Genomic DNA, 9,061 nt, shown 5'->3' on the forward strand with positions numbered 1-9,061 from the left:
TTCAGCCATTTGTAAATTCAACCCAGCCATACTGGAAAGATGAGTTTCCATCACTGAAAAGGGAAAAAGGACAGACTGAAAGTATTCCTCAGTTCTTTTGAATGTGAATGTTGATGACTCTTGCAGGGAAATATTTTTATGCTCATGACCTGTATGAACTGTATGAACTTCTAATCAGTAGCACAGAGGTGGTTTCCCCTGTGTAGAACTTGCCTGCTACCATCACCATTCATCATTCTGGTAAGCCATAAATCCATTCCAGGAAGTAGCAACCTTGTACGCCATAGGAGGATGATATATCAACCTATCAATCTTTCACTGGGAGCTCTGATAATTCTCTGAACAAGTAAGTGGGCAATAGAGACCTGCCATATAAACGATGCATTTCACCTCCTGAGAGAAACCTTGCTAGTTAGTGAGGAGTTTCATACAGAAACCAGAAGAGACACTCCAGAAATAAATTTTCCTATTTAACCAAAGCCAACAGCAATTATTAGTTAAAATGTTCACTGTCTATACTTAGCTTAAATAATTAATTGGGCTGTGGTTTTTCTTTACATATTGAAACTACAAAAAAGATGAGAAAAATATCTGGGTGATTTTTCTCCTTTATGTTATCCTGACTCGGAAAATAATATCAGGACTCTGCTCAATATCAGCTGGTTGGCCAAAGGTTTTATAAAGTTCAAGTTTTACCTGATAACAATAATGCTTCACCTTTGAAAAGTCTATTAGAAAGAAGTACAGTAGGCAGACTTCTGTTGAGTTTTTCAAACAAAAGCTAGAGTCAAAGACATTGAGCTGCCTCTGGCTAGTTACACAGATAGAGGATTCTGGTTTGTTTGTCATAAGTTCAGCACCAGGAGCTAAAAGCCACAGGCTACACATTGATACCCCTTGAACAGCCAGGAATTCAATGTGTACAATATTGTGGTCTACATTTTGTCAAAGTATGCTCCATCAACTTCTATTAGAGGTTCTGGTGACTGCAAGGAGCTTGACCCTTGAAACAGGACTAAGGTTATTTTTTCACACAAAGATAATTGAATGATGAATATGTATGCGGTTCTCAAAGTTAATTGAATTATAGATCCTAAGAACTATCCCCTCCTATGCTGGCAGAGTATTAAATTAAAGAAATAGTAATGATAGTCAAAATTTTGCATAAATTGTTTTATATCAAGCTTTTTTGTATTTATTTATTTATTTCATTTTGCGGGGGGGAGTTTGAACTCAGGGTCTGGTGTGTTTTAAGAGCAGTGCTCCACCACTTGAGCCATGGATAGTTTCACTTCTGGCTGTATCTCTTATCTCCACTAATGGAAGATAGGAGTCTCGCAGACTTTCCCGCCCCAGCTGACTTTGAACTGCAATCTTCAGATCTCAGCCTCTTGAGCAGGTGTGGGCCACTGGCATCAGGCCAGTCTTCTTTTTGAAATCCTGTAATAACATCCTATCATCTGTCCATGGTTTCGCCAGGATATCACGACAAAATTCCCTAGGGGTTAATAATTCTCCAGTATAAAACAAAATTGCTACCAATTTTATTGACGCAGGAATGAAAAAGACAGCAGATTTTTCCTTGTCAGTAGTCCTGTACAAATTGAACCTTATAGCTGTAAACAAACTCTTTACCAAGAGTTTGATTAAATTCTTTATCTAGATTTTTTAAAATTCAGTTTCAATAAATTAAAGATAATTGTGACATTTTTGTGTGATTGAAGTCCCTCGTTGCTTCCATGGCTCTAACTCCTCAAATATTACCTCCCCTCTCTCTGAGTTTGGAAATTAATACTTGGCTCTTTATTCTTTACTAAACTCATGAAATGAAAATGCTTATATCCTCTCTTACATAGATGCATCGTAAGTAATATACTCAGTCTGGGGAATATCTTCCTTCTCCATTAAACTCTTCAGGCTCTTTGGAACAATATTGTAACATAGTTTGCATGAAAAAGGCAAAAAAAAACTGTTTTAATTCAGATCTGAGCAATACCTGTCTCTTAGCCATTTTTCTCCCTGTGTGAAGACAAGACTTCTCATCTTTCAATGCACCCCACAATGAAACCTCCTGGGTGGCCGATACTGTAATAAAATTGCTGTGTCAGCAGGAGCTTAAAGATGGTACTTCATTATTCCACAGAGCTTAATAAATTAGCTTCCATTTTTTTTGTCAGTTGTGGGGCTTGAATTCGGGGCCTAGGCACTGTCCCTAAGCCTCTTTCTGCTCAAGACTATGACTCTACCCACTACTTGAGCCACAGGACCACTTCTGGCTTTTGAGTGGTTAATCAGAGGTAAGCGTCTCAGGGCTACTTTTCTGGCTTCAAACCATGATCCTCAGTTCTCAACTTCCTGAGTAGTTAGCATTACAAGCATGGGCCACCAGTACCTGGCTCCAAATAATCAAAAATTTTAGGTGAGAATTTCCAACACCTCCTTGGGAGAGATCTCTCACACTGCACTCTCCTCTTGGTATCTACTCTGCTATAGTCCAGCTGAAATTACATGCTCTGGGCAAAGCATATATTTACAGCTTTCAGCCTGGCCCCATAATCCTTTGGTTTGCAAATAACAGAGGGACAAATCACTTCTTGCTCATCATATAATCTTCTGCCTGCTGACTTTCAGAATCCTCACCATGTCTCTTTTACATCATAGGTCTATCCAGTAATACCTTGGATTCTCATTGTTAAGGGCATTTTCATAACTACAAATGTTTTCCAAACATTAACTCCAGTAGACGTTTATTTCACCTAAATATGGCCTATAACAAATTCATGACTGGACCATGTGTGGGAATTATGGTGCTGATGATGTGTGTCTGTGGGTGAGTAATCCATAGAGTGACATCCAGCAAACATTCTCTTGGGTAAGGGGGAATCTATTCTAGAAAGGAACCCTACTGTTTCGTGGTTGGGGCTTCCAGACAGGAGGTCTTAACTTCTGCTTGTATTAAAACTTAGATTTAGGGGAAAATATCAAGCATATTTCATAGTTACAAGTCCACCTTCTTTACGCTTTAAGTCAAATATGAAGACAATTTCAGAAATAATGGTTCTAAACGTAAACTTGTTCAATGTGTTTCGATTTTGAGGGGATTTATACTTCCCTCAAATATTTGGAACATGCCAGATTATCCGTTAGAAAAGGTACAAGTAAAAATAACTTACTGATTTTTTTATTTTATTGTAAAGATGCTGTATAGAGGGGTTACAGTTACATGAGTAAGACAATGAGTACATTACTTATGTATCATTGCTACTCCCTTCCTTTTCCATCCTCACCTCCCACACTCCTCCAACCCTACCCCATTCCCCACCCCCCACCCAAAGTTGTAAAGTTTGTTTCCCATATACTGTTCTGTGGGTATCCTTGTTGCAATGGGTCATCCTGTGTCCTTGTTTCAGCATTTTGTTATTTCCCTTCCCCTCCCCAGATTAGACATATGTATATACAAGATGCAGGGTAGCAAAATCAAGTACAGCGACAACAGGGGATATGCCATAGGGGAAAGAACATACAAAAGAAATAATGACAAAAAATAAAATCACATTGTACATTTAAAACAATTACAATAAAGACATACCTCTTGTGTCCATATCTTGGGGTTCATTTCACTTTGCAACATCTTATATGGTCATATGTACATGGCTTTTGATCTTTTCAGCTCTGGAAATTTTGGTTAAATACTTGTAGAAAACTAAAATTAGATTCTTATATATTACCCTGCACCAGAATCAACTGCAAATGGATCAAACACCTCAAAGTAAAAGCAGACACCCTGAAAACATTATAGGAAGGAATAGGAGAAACTCTAGGGCTCCTTGGCACAGGCCGAAATTTTCTTAAAGACCCAGAAACACAACAAATCAAAGAAAGGTTGGATAAATGGGATTGCATGAAACTGCAGAGCTTCTGCATGGCAAAAGACATAGCTAGAAAGATCAAAAGAAAGCCCACGGATTGGGAGAAGATCTTCACTAGCCAGACAACAGACAAGGGTCTCATATCTAAAATATACTTAGAATCCAAAAATTAAATCTTCTATAAACAAATCTCAACAACTGCACCATTAAGAAGTGGGCTAAAGACTTAAAAAGACACTTCTCTAAGGTGGAAATAAGAATGGCCAATAGACACATGAAGAAATGTTCAACTTATCTATCCATAAAAGAAATGTAAATCAAAACAACATTGAGATTCCACCTCACCCCAGTTAGAATGGCTATAATCAAGAATGACATTGTCCCATTTGTTAGGAAATGGAAAGACTTGGAAAAAATTATATTAAATGAAGTAAGCCAGGCACAAAGAAACATAGGTCCCATGGTTTCCCTTATTTGCAATAACTATGTCTGAGACAAGCAGAAAAGGTCAGATAAGTTGATGTTATGCGAAGTGAACCCAAAGTAAGTATTCAAATGTTTTTGCTTTCATGCCATTGTTTCAAACATATTTATAAGATGATTTCTTTGTTGCTTTGTATGTCCCTCCCCCACGGTATAACCCCTGCTTTCATTGTATTTAATGTTGGTATAATTTGTGGAGGGGAAGGGAAAAAACAAATCATTTAACTAGGGATACAGGTGGACCCATTGCAACAATGAGATGTACAAGTCGTCATGTCTAAAAATGAACTTTACAACTTTGGCCAGAAGGGAGGGGGGTAGAGATGGGATGGGATGGGAAGGGGAAACAAAGGAGGAGGCATCAATGCTTGATAAGAAATGTACTCATTATTGTGCCTATGTAATTGTAACTCCTCTGTACAGTATTTTCACAATAAAAAAATCTAATAATGACAGATGCTGGAGGGGATGTGGCTCAAAGGAACCCTACTGTACTGTTGGTGGGAGTGTAAACTTGTCCACCCATTCTGGAAATCAGTATGGAGGTTCCTCAAAAGACTCCACATAGAGATCCCCCAGCAATCCCACTTTTGGACATTTACCCAAATGATTACAAATAAGGCTATACTAAAGCTACCAGCACAACTATGTTTATCACAGCATTATTTACCATAGCTAAGATATGGAACCAACCCAGATGCCCCCTCAGTAGACAAGCGGATCAAGAAAATGTGGTATATATGTATATATATATATATATATAATGAATTTTTATGCTTATTGATTTTTTAAATACCTCATTCGTCTCCATATTTAAGAACAACATTTAAAATTTAGAATTACCCATGGCATACTATCTATCTTTTTCATCTCTTGGGCAGATGGACCCAAATGACTTGATATAATCATTAATGGTTTTGAAATCATTAATTATCTAAGAGCAAAAGTCTCTTCCATGTCGTTTTGCTTAACAATAAAAAATAAAACAAAAAATAGAACAGCTCATAAATTTCTGTTGAGTACTCCAAGCTAGGAGCTCCTGCCAAAGCTAGATTTGGAATTTTGAATAACACACATCCTCACATTTTTCAAAGTGTATCATCCAGGCATTGAGGATAATTTCTAGCCAAGTCCTAGGAAATTATCCATGGATTTTCTAAACATAGACTGGGAATTGTTATGCTGAAGCTAATGTCAGTTAAGGTCTGATGATGGAGAAAACAACGACAACATTATTGAATTTTTGTCCTAGTAAAAATTGCACATTCCAAAGCCAGTTATCAGTTTATCATGTTTTATTCATTAATTGAAGCTATTTTCAAGAGTGTCAGATAATTTTATAGGTGGCTTGCTTTATGTTGTGAAAGACTAAGTAAACATGCTTTCTGCAACTTTGTGATTTATTAGCCACAGAGGGAGAACTAGTGGGAGAAATGTGCTACATGGAGAAGGAGAAAATGAAGCTCTCTTTGGCCACAGTTTTTATCGTCTCTAGATTCCTGCTGGGTGGATGGCAGGAAACGCAAGGGGCACAGTTGCTAAAAACAGCACATTAGCTGTTAAGACATAGTTCTTCAGGCTTACAAAGAGAATGGAGTTCATGTTAACTCGCTTCCATTGCTTACCCAGGCACTTGATTTCCTGGGCTTCTAAAGAAAACCATGAACATGGGTGCTGCAAAGCAGAGACCCATTCATATAGTGTTCCAGTATCTTCCCTCTGTATGTCTTCCCTGTCTCCTCTTATGAGGACATCCATCACATTAAATTTAGAATCCATCCTACATCTGTGGGAGCCCACTATAATTAAAACAAATTATCCCTGAAAAGACCCTAGTTGTAAATAAGGACACTTCCTTATAAAAAGACTTCAAAATATCATTTTACACAAAACAAGACCTTTCAAGTATGCTTCTAGATGTTACACTTCCTTTCCATGATATCTAGCTTATGAAATTTGAAATATACTGTCTAACCACCTGTTTCATGAGGATATTCTTACGTCATTGCTGCTGAAATGAACTTACCAAGTTCTGCTATTCCCTAGCTGCCTGCCCTCGAAACAGTTTTTAATTAGATTGTGCTTAAGTTTTTCCCTCTGTTAAATAACGCAAATGCTACTCCTATATATTGTAACCTTATATCAAATAAACTTAATATATACAAAATATTTTACACAGCATCTGGTACATAACAAATCATATAAAGCATTGTAATTATTTAAGACTATTAGGAACCCTTTCTATGCCCTATCAAAAACAAGCAAAAATTGGTCAGAATTGGTATTTTTAAGGACAATGGGCATTTTGTATTGATTATTTTGTGTTTGTCTTGTGGGAATATTGCACATACGTGTGTGATAAATCAGCTACCTGTGTGAAAGTTTGTGCTGAGGTAGAAATGCCTATACATGTTTGTGTGTGTAGAGGTCTTTAACATATTTTTTATTTAGAAAGAGGAAAATGTTTTAAGATGCATAGATCAAAGCATAGTAGAAATAATAGATGCCATTTTATACATTTTTATAAGTGACCAAACCGTATCTAAAAATCCTTGGAAATAAGCTTAATGAAACTTAACCATGTTTGCAATGGTCTAAGATAAACAATCAAAGCAAGACTAAACAACCAATAAGTAGTACAATACCTATCTAAGCCCAATTTTTTTTGCCTCAAAATCAGTTGCTTTTTCTACTTACCTATCTCCTTAAGTAGTGAATATGTACCTTGTGCACCTTACAGATGAGATTATTTCCCTCATGTCTAACTCTTTTATCACCCAGAGAGCAGCCATCTATCCATCAAAGAACACTTCTCAACACAACATTATCTCAATCAATAGGGTTTTTTTAAAGTCTAAATAAAACATATGTTCTGGCTTAAGAAGTTCATAGTTAGACGGTAAATGGACATGCAAACATGTAACTTTGGGGCTGTGGAGAGTTGTAACAGGTTATAGAAGAAGAGCTACCTGATTTCTAGGTGGAATGGAAGAAGTCAAGGAAAGCTTCTATAAGAGACATTTTGGGAAGTTGAACATTGCCACGATGAAAATGAGCTACCCTACTTAGGAAAGAGTTGCTCAAACTCGGGATTCTGATCTACAGATAATGAGAAATACCTCCATGCAGAAGAGGTATTTGTATAAAAATAAAGTCTGTAGCTTGTGAATCTTGTCACAGAGCATGGAAAACAGAAGTGAAGTATGGGTAGATGTGAGTGAAAATAGACATTCAACATTCCAACAGAGGCTTCTTGGAACTTTGCCTGATTTCATTGGTTCAACAAAACAATTTCTCATGTAATTATGTACATAAAATTTATTGAATGTCCTGTCTTGTATCATAATTTTCCCTTTCCTTCTGTCTGCCAACATCCCGGTCCCACTTAACTCCAAGATCCTTAATAGAAACACTCGAGTTAGGAGACGACTGGAAATGAAATTAAAACATCCCCTTGGCCAATTCAGTGTTCTAAGAGGGGACTCAGAAATGCTGTCTGACAAACATTCATCCCTTTAAATCAAACTCTCATCCCTGACATTGTTTCTCTAATAACCCTGGAGAAATTTGAAAAGCAATGTTTCACCATTGCCGGAAAGCAAAGCATTTTCCACTTGTGAGAATAATTTAACAATGGGGGAAGAAAGTTTGCGTGGTTTTTATATTCCACACAGAAGGAACAGAACATCAAGTGCTTTTTAGACCGACAGACAAGAACCTGAAATCTCTCCTCGGTGAATAAAGTTATTTGGAGAATCATTTATTTATTTAAAATGTGCATGTTGCTAAGATACAAATTTGCAACAGGCGCATAACTTCACTTAAGTTTCTGGTCCCTGCAAAAGAGTCCTGTGTATTGTGATCAAATGATGCCCTAAACTGCCCAGACGTAGCTCTTACGACTTCTCTGAGGAAGAGTGACAATTGGATCTGGATGCCTGGTGATAAGTAAGGGTCTTATCATATAGTCACTTAAGAACTTCTTAGGTTCAGTATCTTTCTTTTTGATAATTATCATTCTTTTTTATCGTAAATTAACAGCTTTGATCTCTAAGTAGATCTGTATTTATTAAAAATTTTAAAATACTATGTCAGGTGCATTCATTTTGATTTTGATTACTTATTATTATTATAAATTATATAATACAGCAAGTTTCTTTATGGCACTTTTATTCCTTAAGATAACCTCTAACACTTTTGTAATATCTGTGTGTGTGTTCACATGATAGCTCATTCATGTGTACATGTGCCGGTCCTGGAGCTGTAATTCAAGGCCTAGCCAGTATCCTTGAGCTGTTCTGCTCAAGACTAGTAATCTACCACATGAGCCACAGCTCCACTTTCCTTTCTCAGTAGTTCATTGGAGATAAGGGTCTCACAGACTTTCCTGTTCTGGATGGTTTCGAACTACAATCTTCAGATCTCAACTTCCTAAGTAGCCAGGATTAGAGGTATAAACCACTGGCACTTGATACACCTTTTTTATTTTAAAATCCAATTCCATATATGAGAGAAAACATTCAAGATCTGTTCATTTTTCTGCAGATAACATAGTTTTGTTCTATGTTATGGCTGAATAAAACTACATTATATAGACTGTCTTTTCTTTATCCATTCATTTGTTGATAGGCATATGGACTGACTCGATAACTTGGTTATTATAAATAATTAGTTAAACAGAAGAGAGGCATAGAGTGAAGAGTTTTTTT

The 9,061-nt window shown here is 36.8% G+C and overlaps 1 protein-coding gene across 1 annotated transcript in view; it reads left to right on the forward strand.

Annotated features, from left to right (window-relative positions):
• Znf385d (zinc finger protein 385D) overlaps window positions 1-9,061 on the forward strand; it is a 680,575-nt gene that overhangs the window by 670,456 nt on the left and 1,058 nt on the right.

This window comes from Dipodomys ordii, unplaced genomic scaffold, assembly GCF_000151885.1.
Source record: "Dipodomys ordii isolate 6190 unplaced genomic scaffold, Dord_2.0 Scaffold12, whole genome shotgun sequence".
NCBI classification, from domain to species: domain Eukaryota; kingdom Metazoa; phylum Chordata; class Mammalia; order Rodentia; family Heteromyidae; genus Dipodomys; species Dipodomys ordii.